Source organism: Convolutriloba macropyga, chromosome 1 (genome assembly GCF_964194025.1).
Source record: "Convolutriloba macropyga chromosome 1, txConMacr16.3, whole genome shotgun sequence".
Lineage (NCBI taxonomy): Eukaryota > Metazoa > Xenacoelomorpha > Acoela > Convolutidae > Convolutriloba > Convolutriloba macropyga.
Genome location: NC_134468.1, coordinates 63350883 through 63368682, shown reverse-complemented (window position 1 = coordinate 63368682; position 17800 = coordinate 63350883). Strand labels below are relative to the sequence as shown.

The 17800-nt window shown below is 32.5% G+C and overlaps 1 protein-coding gene across 1 annotated transcript in view; it reads right to left on the bottom strand.

Moving 5' to 3' along the window:
- The window catches only part of LOC142345585 (uncharacterized), a 47703-nt gene that overhangs the window by 16151 nt on the left and 13752 nt on the right, over window positions 1-17800 (bottom strand). The gene's annotated exons all lie outside the window — the stretch shown is intronic.

The window sequence follows — 17800 nt, the reverse complement described above, 5'->3', positions numbered from 1 at the left end:
TGTTTTCATGGGTCCACCGTTAGTCTTTTCATAAGTCTGTTCTTTTTCAAAATCTAAAGTTTTTCATTTTCTTCTATTTCTGTACATACAGAAGCAGAGCCTTTAAAAGACTTTAACTCGACTTTGTTTGCATACATTGTGTCGAGCTTAAATCCAGTTCAAATATTGGGTCGAGCTAAAGTCTTTTGTAAAATTTTGGGTCCAGCTAAAGTCTTTTGCGAAACATCTGAGTCGAGTTAGAGTCCAGAATGTCTTAAAGTCCAGCTGAAAACTTTTCATAGCTCAAATGAGTCGAGTACGGTCTTTTCATAGTACTTTTTGGTCGAGCATTGTCTTTTCATAAGTCTGTACTCAAACCTGGGAAATGATCCGTTTCTTTTAGATCCTCCTACTATAATGCCCCCACGCAATTATAGCTCACCAGTATTTTTTGATATTTGCACAAATTTGGTCTCCTTTGAACACTTTCAAGTTTCACTTGTACCGAACTGATTTTTTGTAAAATTTCAAGTATAGTTTGAAAGTAGATTAGCAAGCGTTCACAAACCTAGTTTGGGTATTACGCTCTCTCAAAAATAAGGGTGTAAGAGTGTAAAAAATTGATACTCAGATTAAGGGTGGAAAAAAGAGTGTAACCTTTTATTCGTCTACCGTGAATTTTATTGTCTCAAATACAAGGGTGTAAGAAATTAAGGGTGTGAATTAAAGATGCTTCATTTTTAGCAAATATGAAATTAGATTCTATCGGAGAGACGATTTCACAAGAAACTCATGCCTTTCATTATCTCTCTGCAAATTATCTATCTTGCGCGCAAATTTTGTTCCAGCTGATTTTTTAAGTGTGGTGTTTTTTGCAAACGTTAGGTCTAGCTAAAATCCAGCTCTATTTTTGGATAGAGCTAAAGTCTTCGAAAAAGTTTTGAGTCGAGCTTAAATCTTTCGTAAACTTTTCGGTCGAGCTAAAGTCTTTTGTTAAAAATCTCTGTCGAGCTAAAGTCCAGCGTGTCTTAAAGTCCAGGTAAAGTCTTTTCATAGCTCAAATGAGTCGAGTACGGTCTTTTCATAGTACATTTTGGTCGAACATTGCCTTTTCATAAGTCTGTACCTAGACCTGGGGTCCGTTTCACATTGCACTTTATCAAGAAAAAAGTTAACAATTACCGCTACCTACTGACTTCGGGTTCTGTTCAGTTTACTCGGTTCATCTTGCATAGAAACCAAGTTGGTTTGAGAAACCAGACAAAAATCTTAATTATAATCCCACTTTCATAAGCTGGAACAACTTAAGCATAGAACATTTTTTGTCAAATCAATATATTGACCTAACGACTACGTATTAATGTGTTAAAGAACCCTTAGTTCGATAGGATTTTTATTGAGTTACTTGGTTAGATTTAATAGGATGCTTTTATTTACTACCCCAGTCAAAATCGGACGGCTATCTTGCAAGATAAACGTCTGGATCTTGCATCTTGCAAGATAAACGCCGTTTGCAAGAGTCTTGCAAGATCTTGCAAGATAAACGTTGTTTGAAAGAATCTTGCAAAATCTTACAAGATAACCGTTGAGTTCGTCTGGGATACTTAGACCCTACTTTCAGAGTTCAACAGTAACCATTCATGATATTCCAATAGCGGAACGATATTTGACTCATGTGTCCTAGTATTCTAAGGCTCGCTATCGTAACATAATGATAGTACATACATTCCCTTTTTCATCCCTTCCCCGACCCATTCAATGCCGAATATACCCCCAATAGTAATGCGTGAGCAAGAATGAGGGGGGGGGGGGCAAAGTATATACCTTTGTTTAAGTGTTGTAAGCAGCCTATTTTCACCAATTTCTCAATTATGTACCAAAAATTTTCAATTCAACCAACAGTTCCTAAACAATTCAGTTCCCCCTCAATGAACAATTGCAGCATCTGCCATGCCAATTTTTTGCTCACTTACACGACCAATGTATATTTTAAAATTTCTTATTCTCTAAATTTTTGAAATCACCGAATTTATAAATTCCGAATTTTATCAAATCTCCAAATTAAGAAAAAGAAAAAGATGACCCCTGTCCAAAGTCTGATTCATATTAGAACACCAACCTACCAAGTTAGTTATTTTATTAGCATAAGACCTAACTTGATCAGGCTATTATTTAATAAATAGACCGAAATACGTCATAATGATGTCACAATTACCTCACAAAACTTAAAGAAATACGTCATTATAAAAACTTATTTTTATGCATCACATTCTTGTAGGGGTCAATGAACGAACAAAACCAAAAAATAGCCCAAACTAGTTAAAAAATTTCTATTAATATTTTTAGCAAATGGCATCAAAATTGCGTTACAATCACATCGTAATCATGTCATTTTTATCATCGAAAACAACCTGAAGTCCATTTTATTATGCTATCTCATTTCTGTTGTTTTCAGTGACCAAATTGTAACAAAAATTGTTTCGCATTCCGCAACTTTTCAATCATTTATTTGCTAAAGTTCAAGGGAGTCGATTCTTGATCTGTTGGAACTCCTCCACAATGTTCCATTTGACGTACGTGTTTTCTAAAAAGAAGTGGCTACTGTACTCATCGTTTCGATTACCGAAAGCCAAATAACTCATCTGATAGTGAATTGTTGCAAAAGACGTAATGAGTGCATGATCTGATTTTTTGTTCAGGCTTAATTTTATACTAACATAAACTAACTATCAATGGTGGATGCCAAATCTGTAAAATTTAGCTAGAAACTGTATGCTCATGTCTTCTTCCCCGTGTTCAGTGATGACGTATCAATTATAAAGGAGAGAAAGACGTAAGTTGGTTGTGTAGCTGATCAAATGTTTCTAAATCACAGACAGCTTCCTCTCATTACTGTGGCTATCGAAAGAGCGCCAGAAAATTCTGCACTTACAACAAGTTGTAGGTTTTTACCACAATTGGAAATCAGAAAACACCGTCACAAGAACCAGACAAAATGCAAAGAAACAGATCAGTTATTGCTCAAATATTGTCCTGTAGACCAATGTGCAAAAAGCATATTGCCTTTTATAGGTAAGAAAGTGAGCCACATTTTTTTCTGCGTTTTTGAGGCAGATCACTTTGTGCAGCAAATGTGTCATGATCGAGACTGCAATGAGTGCGAAAACGGGTCGAAAAGTGAGAGAATAACTGAAAAAGTCTCAAAAAGTAGTTATTACTTAACCAATTATTTGTTGGTTTCAAATTGAGTTTTTGAGAACTGCTATGAATACAAGAAGTATTTATTATATTAGTTTTACATCAGAATATAAGTATGATGGTGTTACGGTTACTCAAGGGCAGCCCTCAAAACATCAAACTTAACCGACTAACGTCCGGCGAATTGCTCTCAAACGACCGGCGGGCGGTTGTCAGCACCTAGCCACTGTTTAGTGAGATTAGCTTTCGCTTGATTGAAGAGGCGTGAGGCTAGGGTAATAGAAGATATTATCACGCCACATAACAGCTGCTGAAGTCAACAAAAGAGTTAAGGAGAGAGAGAGAGAGAGAGAGAGAGAGTGCGAGGTAAAACGTGAGCGAGAAAGAGAAGGAAAGAAACGCCAACCAACACACACACAGAGAGAAAGAGAGAGCTAGAAATTTTTTCAGTGAGATTCTAGCCTTGTTAGTAACTAAATCATATAAAAAACTGAAAGTGCAAAATTCAGAAGAAAACTTTCAACATTTCGCAGTGACGAAAATGTTCAAAGAACAATTTTTGCCTCTGGATTTTTGTCATGTAACCCATCTGCAAGACTTAAAAAGCTTCGTTGGCCAGTATTAATCGTTAAACTCAAAAAAGGACTCAAAAACTGCAAATAAAATGACGAAAATTTCAAATTTGAAAAAATCATAAGTTTTATTAAAAATTCGATAAAATTTTTGATATTAAAAAGTTCAAAACTATTCTATCGCAATAAAAATTGTTCAGTAACCTATTATCAAAGCCTATACGAGGTTTCTTGGGGCTGGAAGAACTTAGATAATGACAAATTTTGAAAAATTTGAAAAAAAAATTCAAGTTTTATCCAACAATTGCTAAAAATCGTGATGTTCAAATGTTGAAAAACATTCTATTACCACTAGAAACTATGCAGCAACGTATTATCAAACCCTTCAGGAGGTTGTCTGAACCCTGAGGCTGAAAAATCTTGAATAATGAAAATATATGTCAAAAAATTTTGAAAATATAACAATTTTTGTCAAAAAAATGCTAAAATTCGTGATGTTTAAATCTTGAAAATGATTCCATTACTTCTAGAAACTACAAAGTAAGCTATTATTAAACCCTCGAGGAAGTTCCTTGGCTCTTGAGGCTGGATAAACCTAAAAAACGACAAAAACTTTCAAAAACATTGAAAAAATTTGCAAAATTTATCAAAAAAAAGCAAAAAATTCGCAGTGTTGAAATGTTGAAACCATTCTATTACCACTAGAAACTATTCAATAACCTATTATCAAATCCTAGAGTGGATTCCTTGACACCTAGGGCTGAAAAAGTTTAAAAAACTGACAAAAATTTTCAAGTCTTGAAAAAAATTGTAAAAATTAGTATAAATTTGCGCTTTTAGCTAGCGGTTGTTCGTCAGTAGCTAGCCACGGGTGGGGGGGGGGGAGGGTGCACGGGGGTGCCGGTGGGGGTGGCGACGGTCGGGTGGGGGGGGGTGGGGGGCAACAGGGCGGTGGGGGGGCAATAGTGGGGGGTCAGCAGTGGGGGGGGTGGGGGGGTCTTCAACCTGTAAGAACCGCTGTTCACACCATAAGTATAAGATTCCAAAACTGTTTGAGCTGAAACAGAGCTGAAAGGCTCTAAGAGCACTTAATGCCCGCTGGGCGCTACCTGTTTATCCCTTTTTTGAGGACGAAAAGTCAAAAGCGTCAGACGAAAAATTGGTCAAGCGAAAAATCGCATAAAAAAAAGACCGACAGGACTAATATAATTGCTAGAAACTTTGTTTGAAAGCAATTAAAAAGTAACCAAGGCAACCTCAAAGAATTCTCATGCCAAAGTTGTAATTGTATGAAGTTGTGCATGTGTAATTGTATATGTAAATTCTAGAGGTATCTGTTTTTATCTATATAGTTACAAATTGTAACCTTACTCACAAATTCTGATTAGTTTTTTTAAGATATGCAATTCGTTGTATTGTTACTAGTAAAAATTATGATTAACTTGCTAGTTAAAACTGAAGCACGACTTATAGTATCGATAAGCGCTGCAGTTAACTAATTTGATGGTTTTTGATGGTTACGCTGGAATGGTTGATGGCTTAGTGTTCTCAAGGTAGGTCATCACGATCTTTACTAAAAATTGCAGTAAGTCTGATAAAATAAACGTGTATAATATAAGTCTGAAAATATGAAAGTTTATATATTGGCAATGAAAATTTTCAGTCTAGCGTTAAAAAAAATTTTAAAATTGTGTAAGAACACATACAATTTAAAAAACATCATTTTCAGAAACTGATAATTTACTTTTTTCAGCCCTCAAATTAATTTTTTTTATTTCTAATTTGCGTGCCGACTGCGTTTTTTTTGAAAAATCTGTCAATTGAAAACTGAATTTCTATTGAAACTCCATTTTTTTAGCATCTAATTCATTCAAAAATTATGTTTTAAAAAAGTATATAAAAAGTGCTTTAGCTGGGTAGCTGAACCAATAATGTCAACCCCAGGTTGTCAATTTTTCAAAAATTAAAAAAAAACACATGACCTAAGAAGTCTCAGACGACATGGAACTGACTAAGTTATAACGCGCGCATTCCATCATCGACTACAAAAAATCCATAACTAAAATTCAATTTTTCTGAGAAGAATTATAAACCAACTTTTTTTCAGAATATGTATATATGACCAAGAAAGTCTGTGTTTTACTAAGTTTCACTTTTCCATTTTTTTGATACATCAGCTAAGGAAATCTTCCAAAAACGTTTCAATTTAATCTGTTGATTGTTATTTTTTAAATTCTTTTGAAAATTTTAACTCAAATTTTTTTTTCTATAAAGGTACTTTTTGTCAAAATAGTTGGTAGAAAACAGAATCAATTGTTTGTTATTAGATGATTATAAAATTAGCTTATAACTGAAAAAGGTAGCTTTCTGTTATGTATTTCTGATTGAAAAGATCTTTTTTTGCACAAAATAGTTTTTCAGAAAGTACATTTTGTATAAATTGGTTCTAAAAAATTTTACGTTTCCCAAAAGTGGCTTCAATATAAGGAGTGGTAATTTAGTCAATTTTTAATTTGGTTTCCTATCCAAAACAGTATCAATCACTTCAATTTTTTTGAAAGTTGTCTTCAGTTAATAATTAAATTTAATAAGTATATCCATTTTCTGCCAAAACTTTCCTACAAATCGCCATTTGTCGACTTTGAGATTAAATTTATTTTGAAATAACGTTCCTGTGAAAATCAATTTACAAAAAATTTTTTAAAATCACAATCATATAACATGAAACTACGTTTCTCAGTCAGAAACTCGTTTTCAAAGAACTAATAAGTTTTTTTTCTCCAATGCCATTTTTCAAGACCCCATTCATAAAACGTGACCGTTTTGAGACCAAATTTCAAAAATTTCGAAAATAGCTCTAGAATGAAGCCGAAATTCACACATCTGTCTATGAAACGATGTGAAATAATCGCAATGAGCACGTTTTGATCCGCTGAAGTCATTGTTGTTTGAGACTTGAGGTTGTTTTTTTGTTATTGAAAAGCCTACAGTTTTCCATTTGTTTGCTACAAAAAAATCTGGCGCATTCGCGATAGCAATAAAGAGTAGAGGATCCTAGTTTTGATTGCTGAAAACGTCTATAACTCTCTGTTTGTGTTCTACATCGACATCTAACGCTTCCTTGATTGCAAGAATAGATATACAAAGAAACTTGGGAAGAGAAAGTATTGAGCCCACTACCCAACAGAAACTTGTAAAAACGTCATTTTTAACAGAATTAGTGGTAAAAATGCTGACGTTTACGTAAATATAATTTTTAGATTAAAAGTTTTCTTACAAATAGTTTTTCAAAAAAAAGAATTTCTCACATACAATTTTACAAATAATTTTTGTTAAGATGAGAATAAGATTTTGTAAGAAGAAAAGACTTTGGATTTCAAAAAATAGTCTTACAATTTTTTTTCTTCAATTTTTACATTAAGTATTTCTGATTCTTATTTTAAATCTGATGTTCAAACGAAATTCTTTTGCCGAAATGGAACTTCGAAAAGGATTAATCAGAAGGATTCATCATAATTTTTTCTTAATTTTCCATTAAAAACTTATAAATTTTCCTTTAAAAACCTATAATGAATCAAAGACAGGGATAACATTTTTAAGTAAAGATTGCAATTGTTCAACCTATAACAGTAACATTTTGATCAGTGAACGGTTATTTTGTGAACTTTAATGTTAATATAGGGATAACAATAGGGATAAAAATTTTAAGATAGGGATACACATTCATTTTTATATAAAGACTGCAATCGTTCACCCTATAACAGTAACATTTTGAACAATGAACAGTTATTTTGTGAACATCAGTTTTAATAGTCTTAGGCTTACTGCAGCTCACTTAAATTTAGGCTTACTGCAGCTGTTAATGATATTATATGTACTGCTTTAGTTTTCATTAAGAACAATATTAATGTTAATACTGATATTAATCAGATGTTTAATATAAATCCTTAATTGGATTTGCAAATTTTGTTAGTAAAACAGACTTTTGTAAATATGTATGTAAAAGAAAACAGATCTAACACATACATATACAAATAGATATGCATATGCATAAACAAAATTTTGATGTGAGTTTAATTTGAGTTGATATGGGGTACGTTTTAGTGTTTTGAGTGCCACAATTGGTGAACAGTACTCAAATTGCGCTCACTAGTGAAACAAGGCTAGGGACTCAGACGACATACACTTTTCTTCAAAAATTAAATCACTGAACGCGAGCAGGAAGAAAGGTGCGTTGTATTCTCACTGTGATTCACAGATTTTGTACACAATATTCAAAGTTACTTTGTGATGATGACAAAGAAAAGTTTATTATTATAATCTGTTGAGATAATTTGCTATTTGCTAATCAAAACGATGACCATAGTAGCACTTTTGTTATGAAATGTTAAGGACTGTTTGTTATTTTATCAGAAAATTTTTATATTGAATGCAATTTTGAATGATTTCCCGGAGATTAAGTTTCTTTATAAAGCTACTGAGATTAAGCTACTGAATAGACAAAAATAAATTATAACAAAAATGAAGTGTTGCTTGTATTTGATGACGAAAATGACATCATAACGAGGTAATTGGGACGTTATTACAATAATATGGTTAGAAGTTCAATCATGGAAGCTCTCGACACTTTTTTGAAATATGAACTCATATGAATGAAATATTTTGGGATATACTTTGATCTAATTATTTCAATGACTACCTACAGGAGATCAGATCACCTAAAAATCTAAAATTATAAGGACAGATGACATTTTTCTTCAGTATTGTGAGGTAATTGCGAAACTTTTATGCCGTATTTGTGTTGATTGAATGAATAATAGCTTGATCAAGTCAAGAATTGTTACCAAAAATATAATTGATTTACCAAGTATAATTTATTGGTCCGATATTCACAAGTAAAATCTTCCTCCTGCAAAAAATTAAGATAGCAAAACAAATCAATAAATTAGTATGACCTATAATTTGATCGCTCTAGTTTATTCGACCCAAAAAAGATAAATTTTGAAAAGAGAATCTAGTGAGCATTATTTTTTTTATGTTCTTTTCCAGAAAAAAATCTTCAGCGTTACGTTATAGAAGGGACATATATTTGGCAAAAGTTTGAAAAAAACTTAAACATAGCCAGCAGATTGCCGGAAAATATCCGCGATAGACGCTTGTGGCCTTCCACGAATTGAAACAACTTGAGAAATAAGATAGACAGATTGACCACCAGTCCTTTAATAAACCACAAGAGTTTTTATTTAGATTCAGACGGTCATTTTTACATACGCTATATAAGGAAAAAGCACAAATTGAGCTTTTTTCAAAATTATTATTTGAAATCAAAAACTAAAGACTCTAATACTCAGGAATTAGGTCATATACGTTTGGCACTACTTAGATGCACACTATTGATCTTAAAATAATTAAGATTCATAAAACTTAAAATTACTTAATTGAGTTCAGCAGTAATTTTTTGAGTGAGGTATTTCATTAAAAAGTCAATTCCAAGAAGTCAGTGTAAGACAAAACAAAAAAATTGTTAGACGAAGTTAAAAAACATAGCAGGACAAGTCTTGACGTACAATTCAAAAAATTTTCATTGACTAAACAGAAAACTAGACCTAGAACGGAGTATGAATGGATTGGGAAATCCCATTTAGAAACAAAATCGGATCCAAAAAATCGAAAAAAAACAGTAAAAATCAAAGTGAAATTGCCACATTTGAACAAAAAGAACTACTACCGATAAACCGAATTTTTGTTCAAACACCGTTTTCTCACTCTACTTTAAATTTGGAGAAAAAAAATTTCAAGCCGCAAAACCACTCGCTTTTTCACTACACTTCCTGTTTCGGAGTGACCAAATTCACTACTCCAATTTGATCTCAAAAATCATAAAAATGTGTGGGCAGATTTTAAAAAAGACATCGCCCCTATAAAATTCAAATTCTTTGAATTGTAAAAAGTAGTAGCGCAATAATAGCCGCTTGGAATTGCTGACGCGGCTATTAAACATAACCGACTAACGTCGAGCGAATTGCTCTCAAACGACCAGCGAGCGGTAGTTTCCGTCAGAAGCTAGCCATGGTTTATTGAGGATAACTTTAGCATGGTTCGACACTGTAACTTTTAGATTTCTAGCCTTATTAGTAAATAAAAGAAATAAGAAACTGATATTTTAAATTTTTGCAAAATTTAAAACAAAAGCTTCCGGATTTTGCAGTGAAAAAGTTTAAAGCTATTTTTTTGGTCTCTGGATTTATGTCAAGTAACACATCTGCAAGACTTGAAAAGCGAAGATTGTTAAACACAAAGAGGACAAAAACATTCAAAAATTTTGAAAGAAAAAATGCAAATTTAACAGTGTCTTGCTAAAATTCCAGATAATGAAATGAAAACCATTTCATTGTCTCAAGAGAATAACGAGTATCTCTATTTCAACCGTTAAATGGTTTCACTGGCTCATATATATCCATAAACTTGGAACACGTTAATAATTCTCAAAAAATCTGAAAAAATTATATTTTATCAAAAAATTGCAAAAAGCTGGAGTAATTAAAATATTGATAACCGTTCCATTGACTCAAAAAACTAAACAACAGCTTATCATCAAACCTTCGAGGAGGTCCTAGAACCCCTCGTGCCGGAAAAAATGATAAAAAATTTTTAAAAACTTTAAACAATTTAAAAAAAAATCAAAGTGAAATTGCCACATTTGAACACAAAACTACTACCGAGAAACCGAATTTTTGTTCAAACACCATTTTCTCACTCTACTTTAAATTTAGAGCGAAAAAATTCAAGTCGCAAAACCACTCGCTTTTTCGCTACACTTCCTGTTTCGAGTGACTAAAATCACTACTCCAAATTGATTTCAAAAATCATAAAATTGTGTGAACAGATCTTAAAAAAGACAGCGCCCAAACAAAATTCAAATTCTTTGAATTGTAAAATGTAGTAGCGCAATAATAATCGTTTGGAATTGCTGACGCGGCTATTAAACATAACCGACTAACGTCGAGCGAATTGCTCTCAAACGACCAGCGAGCGGTAGTTTCCGTCAGAAGCTAGCAATGGTTTATTGAGGATAGCTTTAGCATGATTCGACACTGTAGTTTTTAGATTTCTAGCCTTATTAGTAAATAAAAGAAATAAGAAACTGATATTTTAAATTTTTGCAAAATTTAAAACAAAAGCTTCCGGATTTTGCAGTGAAAAAGTTTAAAGCTATTTTTTTGGTCTCTGGATTTATGTCAAGTAACACATCTGCAAGACTTGAAAAGCGAAGATTGTTAAACACAAAGAGGACAAAAACATTCAAAAATTTTGAAAGAAAAAATGCAAATTTAACAGTGTCTTGCTAAAATTCCAGATAATGAAATGAAAACCATTTCATTGTCTCAAGAGAATAACGAGTATCTCTATTTCAACCGTTAAATGGTTTCACTGGCTCATATATATCCATAAACTTGGAACACGTTAATAATTCTCAAAAAATCTGAAAAAATTATATTTTATCAAAAAATTGCAAAAAGCTGGAGTAATTAAAATATTGATAACCGTTCCATTGACTCAAAAAACTAAACAACAGCTTATCATCAAACCTTCGAGGAGGTCCTAGAACCCCTCGTGCCGGAAAAAATGATAAAAAATTTTTAAAAACTTTAAACAATTTAAAAAAAAATCAAAGTGAAATTGCCACATTTGAACACAAAACTACTACCGAGAAACCGAATTTTTGTTCAAACACCATTTTCTCACTCTACTTTAAATTTAGAGCGAAAAAATTCAAGTCGCAAAACCACTCGCTTTTTCGCTACACTTCCTGTTTCGAGTGACTAAAATCACTACTCCAAATTGATTTCAAAAATCATAAAATTGTGTGAACAGATCTTAAAAAAGACAGCGCCCAAACAAAATTCAAATTCTTTGAATTGTAAAATGTAGTAGCGCAATAATAATCGTTTGGAATTGCTGACGCGGCTATTAAACATAACCGACTAACGTCGAGCGAATTGCTCTCAAACGACCAGCGAGCGGTAGTTTCCGTCAGAAGCTAGCCATGGTTTATTGAGGATAGCTTTAGCATGATTCGACACTGTAGTTTTTAGATTTCTAGCCTTATTAGTAAATAAATGAAATAAAAAACTGATATTTTAAATTTTTGCAAAATTTAAAAAAAGCTTCCGGATTTTGCAGTGAAAAACTTTAAAGCTATAATTTTGGTCTCTGGATTTATGTCAAGTAACACATCTGCAAGACTTGAAAAGCAAACATCGTTAAACAAAAAGAGGACAAAAACATTTGAAAATTTTGAAAAAAATGCAAATTTAACAAGGTCTTGCTAAAATTCCAGATATTGAAACGAAAATCATTTCATTGTCTCAAGAGACTAACGAGTATCCCTATTTCAACCGTTAAATAGTTTCACTGGCTCAAATATATCCATAAACTTGGAACCCGTTAATAATTCTCAAAACATTTGAAAAAAATTATACTTTATAAAAAATGGCAATAAGCTGGGGTCATTAAAATATTGATAACCATTCCATTGACTCAAGAAACTAAGCAACAGCTTATCATCAAACCTTCGAGGAGGTCCTAGAACCCCTCGTGCCGGAAAAAATGATAAAAAATTTTTAAAAAAAACTTTAAACAATTTCAAACAAATCAAAGTGAAATTGCCACATTTAAACAAAAAAACTACTACCGAGAAACCGAACTTTTGTTCAAACACCGTTTTCTCACTCTACTTTAAATTTAGAGCGAAAAAATCCAAGTCGCAAAACCACTCGCTTTTTCGCTACACCTCCTGTTTCGGAGTGACCAAAATCACTACTCCAATTTGATTTCAAAAATCATAAAAATGTGTGAACAGATCTTAAGAAAGACAGCGCCCCAATAAAATTCAAATTCTTTGAATTGTAAAAAGTAGTAGCGCAATAATAGCCGCTTGGAATTGCTGACGCAGCTATTAAACATAACCGACTAACCTCGAGCGAATTGCTCTCAAACGAGCGGTAGTTTCCGTCAGAAGCTAGCCATGGTTTATTGAGGATAGCTTTAGCATGATTCGACACTGTAACTTTTAGATTTCTAGCCTTATTAGTAATTAAATGAAAAAAAACTGATATTTTATATATTTGCAAAATTTAAAAGAAAAGCCTCCGGAATTTGCAATGAAAATGTTTTTGAGCTATTTTTTTGGTCTCTGTATTTATGTCAAGTAACACATCTGCAAGACTTGAAAAGCAAAGATCGTTAAACACAAAGAGGACAAAAACATTCGAAAATTTTGAAAAAAAATGCAAATTTAACAAGGTCTTGCTAAAATTCCAGATATTGAAATGAAAATCATTTCATTGTCTCAAGAGACTAACGAGTATCCCTATTTCAACCATTAAATAGTTTCACTGGCTCAAATATCCATAAACTTGGAACACGTTAATAATTCTCAAAAAATTTGAAAAAATTATACTTTATCAAAAAATGGCAATAAGCTGGAGTCAATAAAATATTGATAACCATTCCGTTGACTCAAGAAAATAAGCAACAGCTTATCAATAAACCTTCGAGGAGGTCCTAGAACCCCTCGGGCCGGAAAAAATGATAAAAAATTTTTAAAAACTTTATAAATTTTTTTAAAAAAATCAAAGTGAAATTGCCACATTTGAACAAAAAAACTACTGCCGAGAAACCGAATTTATGTTCAAACACCGTTTTCTCACTCTACTTTAAATTTAGAGCAAAAAATTTCAAGCCGCAAAGCCACTCGCTTTTTCGCTACACTTCCTGTTTCGGAGTGATCAAAATCACTACTCCAATTTGATTTCAAAAATCATAAAAATGTGTGAACAGATCTTAAAAAAGACAGCGCCCCAATAAAATTCAAATTCTGTGAATTGTAAAAAGTAGTAGCGCAATAATAGCCGCTTGGAATTGCTGACGCGGCTATTAAACATAACCGACTAACGTCGAGCGAATTGCTCTCAAACGACCACCGAGCGGTAGTTTCCGTCAGAAGCTAGCCATGGTTTATTGAGGATAGCTTTAGCATGATTCAACACTGTAACTTTTAGATTTCTAGCCTTATTAGTAAATAAATGAAAAAAAACTGATATTTTAAATTTTTGCAAAACTTAAAACAAAAGCCTCCGGAAATTGCAGTGAAAAAGTTTAGAGCTATGTTTTTTGTCTCTGGATTTATGTCAAGTAACACATCTGCAAGACTTGAAAAGCAAAGATCGTTAAACAAAAATAGGACAAAAACATTTGAAAATTTTGAAAAAAAATGCAAGGTTAACAAGGTCTTGCTAAAATTCCAGATATTGAAATGAAAATCATTTAATTGTCTCAAGAGACTAACGAGTATCCCTATTTCAACCGTTAAATAGTTTCACTGGCTCATATATATCCATAAACTTGGAGCACGTTAATAATCCTTAAAAAATTTGAAAAAAATTTTACTTTATCAAAAAATGGCAATAAGTTGGAGTCATTAAAATATTGATAACCATTCCATTGACTCAAGAAACTAAGCAACAGCTTATCATCAAACCTTCGAGGAGGTCCTAGAACCCCTCGTGCCGGAATAAATGATAAAAAATTTTTAAAAACTTTAAAAACTTTTTAAAAAAATCAAAGTGAAATTGCCACATTTGAACAAAAAACTACTACCGAGAAACCGAATTTTTGTTCAAACACCGTTTTCTCACTCTACTTTAAATTTAGAGCAAAAAAATTTCAAGCCGCAAAACCACTCGCTTTTTTCGCTACACTTCCTGTTTCGGAGTGACCAAAATCACTACTCCAATTTGATCTCAAAAATCATAGAAATGTGTGGACAGATTTTAAAAAAGACAGCGCCCCTATAAAATTCAAATTCTTTGAATTGTAAAAAGTAGAAGCGCAATAATAGCCGCTTGGAATTGCTGACGCGGCTATTAAACATAACCGACTAACGTCGAGCGAATTGCTCTCAAACGACCAGCGAGCGGTAGTTTCCGTCAGAAGCTAGCCATGGTTTATTGAGGATAGCTTTAGCATGATTCGACACTGTAACTTTTAGATTTCTAGCCTTATTAGTAAATAAATGAAATAAAAAACTGATATTTTGAAATGTTTGCAAAATTTAAAACAAAAGCTTCCGGATTTTGCAATGAAAATGTTTTTGAGCTATTTTTTTGGTCTCTGGATTTATGTCAAGTAACACCTCTGCAAGACTTGAAAAGCAAAGATCGTTAAACACAAAGAGGACAAAAACATTCAAAAATTTTGAAAAAAATGCAAATTTAACAAGGTCTTGCTAAAATTCCAGATATTGAAATGACAACCATTTCATTGTCTCAAGAGACTAACGAGTATCCCTATTTCAACCGTAAAATAGTTTCACTGGCTCATATATATCCATAAACTTGGAACACGTTAATAATACTCAAAAAAATTGAAAAAAATTAGATTTTATCAAAAAATTGCGAAAAGCTGGAGTCATTAAAATATTGATAACCATTCCATTAACTCAAGAAACTAAGCAACAGCTTATCATCAAACCTTCGAGGAGGTCCTAGAACCCCTCGTGCCGGAAAAAATGATAAAAAATTTTAAAAAACTGTAAAAGCTTTAAAAAAAATTGCAAGTTGCATAAAAAAACTGCAAAAATTTGTAATAAGAAAAGTTGAAAACTAATCCATGGCCAAAAAAATTTTCAACTAACTTGTTATCAAACCCTAACGCAGATTTTCTGCTAGGCTGAAAAACCTTAAAAATGCCAGAAATAACCTAAATGTCAAAAAAACGAAAAAAAATATTGCTAGTTTTGTAAAGAGAAGAATGACAAAATTTGTGGTGTTGAAATCTTGAAAAAAAATCATTACATTTAGAAACTGTACAGTAACCTATTGTCAAACCATAGAGGAGGTTCCTCCGCTCTTGGGGCTGGAGAAACCTAAAGACCGAGAAATTTTAAAAACCTAGAAAAAATGCAAGTTTTTGAAAAAAAGTCTCAAGTCATATTTAAAAGCTGAAAGCTAATCAACGGCAAATGAAATTTTTGCAGTAATTTATTATCAAACCTTGTAGGACGTTTTCTGATCCCTGTCAGAAAAGAATTGAAATAAAATTGAAAAAATTTGCATGCTTTGTCGAACATTCGTGATGCTAAAATGTTGAAACCATTCCAATACCACTAGAAACTTTGCAGTAGTCTAAAGTAAAACCCCAGAGCAGGTTTTTACACACCTTTGGCTGAAAGAACTCAATATTGAAAAAAATTCAAAAAGCTTGAAAAAGTTTAGAAAATTAGTATAAAATTGCGTGTTTTTAGCGATCGATTGTTCTATAGTAGCCACGGGGAGGGGGTGGGGCTGGGGTTCTGAACCGGGGGAGGGGGGGGGGGGGGGGGGGGAGGGCTGGGGGTGTTGAACAGACCATAACCACTTGGAGGATGGATTGCTGGTTGTAGTATCGGGGGCTTTCAATTTTTTAAGCCCTTTTCTTTTAATACAAAAACTGAAAGGTTGTTAAAAAACGCAAATGTTAAATACAATTATCACCGACAAAATGAATTAAACTATAAAATTGTAATAATTTTTTTCTTTTATCACTTTTACTTCAAAAACAATGATTCTGCAGAAATCTTCTGATATTACTTCTGCTCGATAAAAGGGCAACCAAACAGCTACTAAACAACCGCTAAACAGCAATTAAAAAATACACAAATCAGAATCTAGGTAAAAAGATTGTTGGACACGTTACATTTAAATTGTCCTCTCCGAATATCACGTTTGAATTTTGATTAAGACACCATTAGAAAATAATTGAGACTTTTATAAAAATTGTAATACCAGTATAATTGAAGAAAAAAATTTTAAAAAAGGAACAAAATTGAGCTTAGGATTATTTGCTCTGCTGAATGTATTACACAAAGAACAACTCAAAATCAATTCTAATCAAATCAAAATCTCTCATAAGCCACTAGAGAAATGAATTGCAATGAAAAAATTTCCAAATGCTTTCATATATTGAATAAGAAAAAAAAACAGTTGAAAATGTGTCAAACAAACAAAACAGGTCTAGATTGCACCTGAAAAGCTGTTGTTTGCTAAAGACGCCCTGTTTGTACAAATGCGTACAGACTAGGTTTTATAGTAGAGAAAAACAAATTTGAAGGGAGCAAAAAAAGCAAATTTAAGAACTTGCTTTGGATGCCACACGTGAGCACAAAACATTGAGAGACATTAACATTGAGTGTTTTCCCGTGTGGCATTGAATTTCACTTCCTTTTTCACTGAGACCTAGCCGACATAAGAACAAAGCTGGAAGATAACGGAATAGGTTTGAAATTCCAGGAATACACTGAAAACCCAGCTAGACTAATCCCTAAATGGGAAATATTTTTTTCTGTTCTTCATATTTTTTACTATGATCCTTACAGAGACGGAATTAATATTTAAAAAAACCATAGCAGGACAAGTCCTGAAATACAATTCAAAGAATTGAATGAAAAACTTAAAAAGACTCTACTTGACCAGCAGATCAATTGGACAAGGCCAGTTAAAACAAACAAATTCATCTCAAAAAATTGAGAAACTAAAACAATCAAATAAACTAAACAAAAACATACTCATTACAAAAACTCTTGAAGCGTTTACCCCTTAGGCAAAGTTTCATCCTTTTAAATAGACCTTTTTCAAAAATATGTTTAAGACCAATTTTCGTTTATGAAATTGGTCAAGTATTATATCTGCATGACCTGAAAAAATTCATTGGCCCTTAAAGATCGATTAACACAAAAATGACCGAAAAATTTAGAAAATGAAATCAATTGCATACTTTAATAAAATTTTGCTGAAAATCGTGATATTAATATCTTCAGAATCATTTCTGTGTGTCTAGAGGCTATCCAATAACCCAATTCCAAGCATTAGAAAATTAATTGGCTTAAAGATAGACAGGCAGTAATTTTAAAAAATCTCAAATATCAAAAAATAGATATTCGTTCTATTAAAAAGTTGAAAACCGTTCAATTGCCCACTAGAAACCATCTAATAACATACTATCAAACCCTG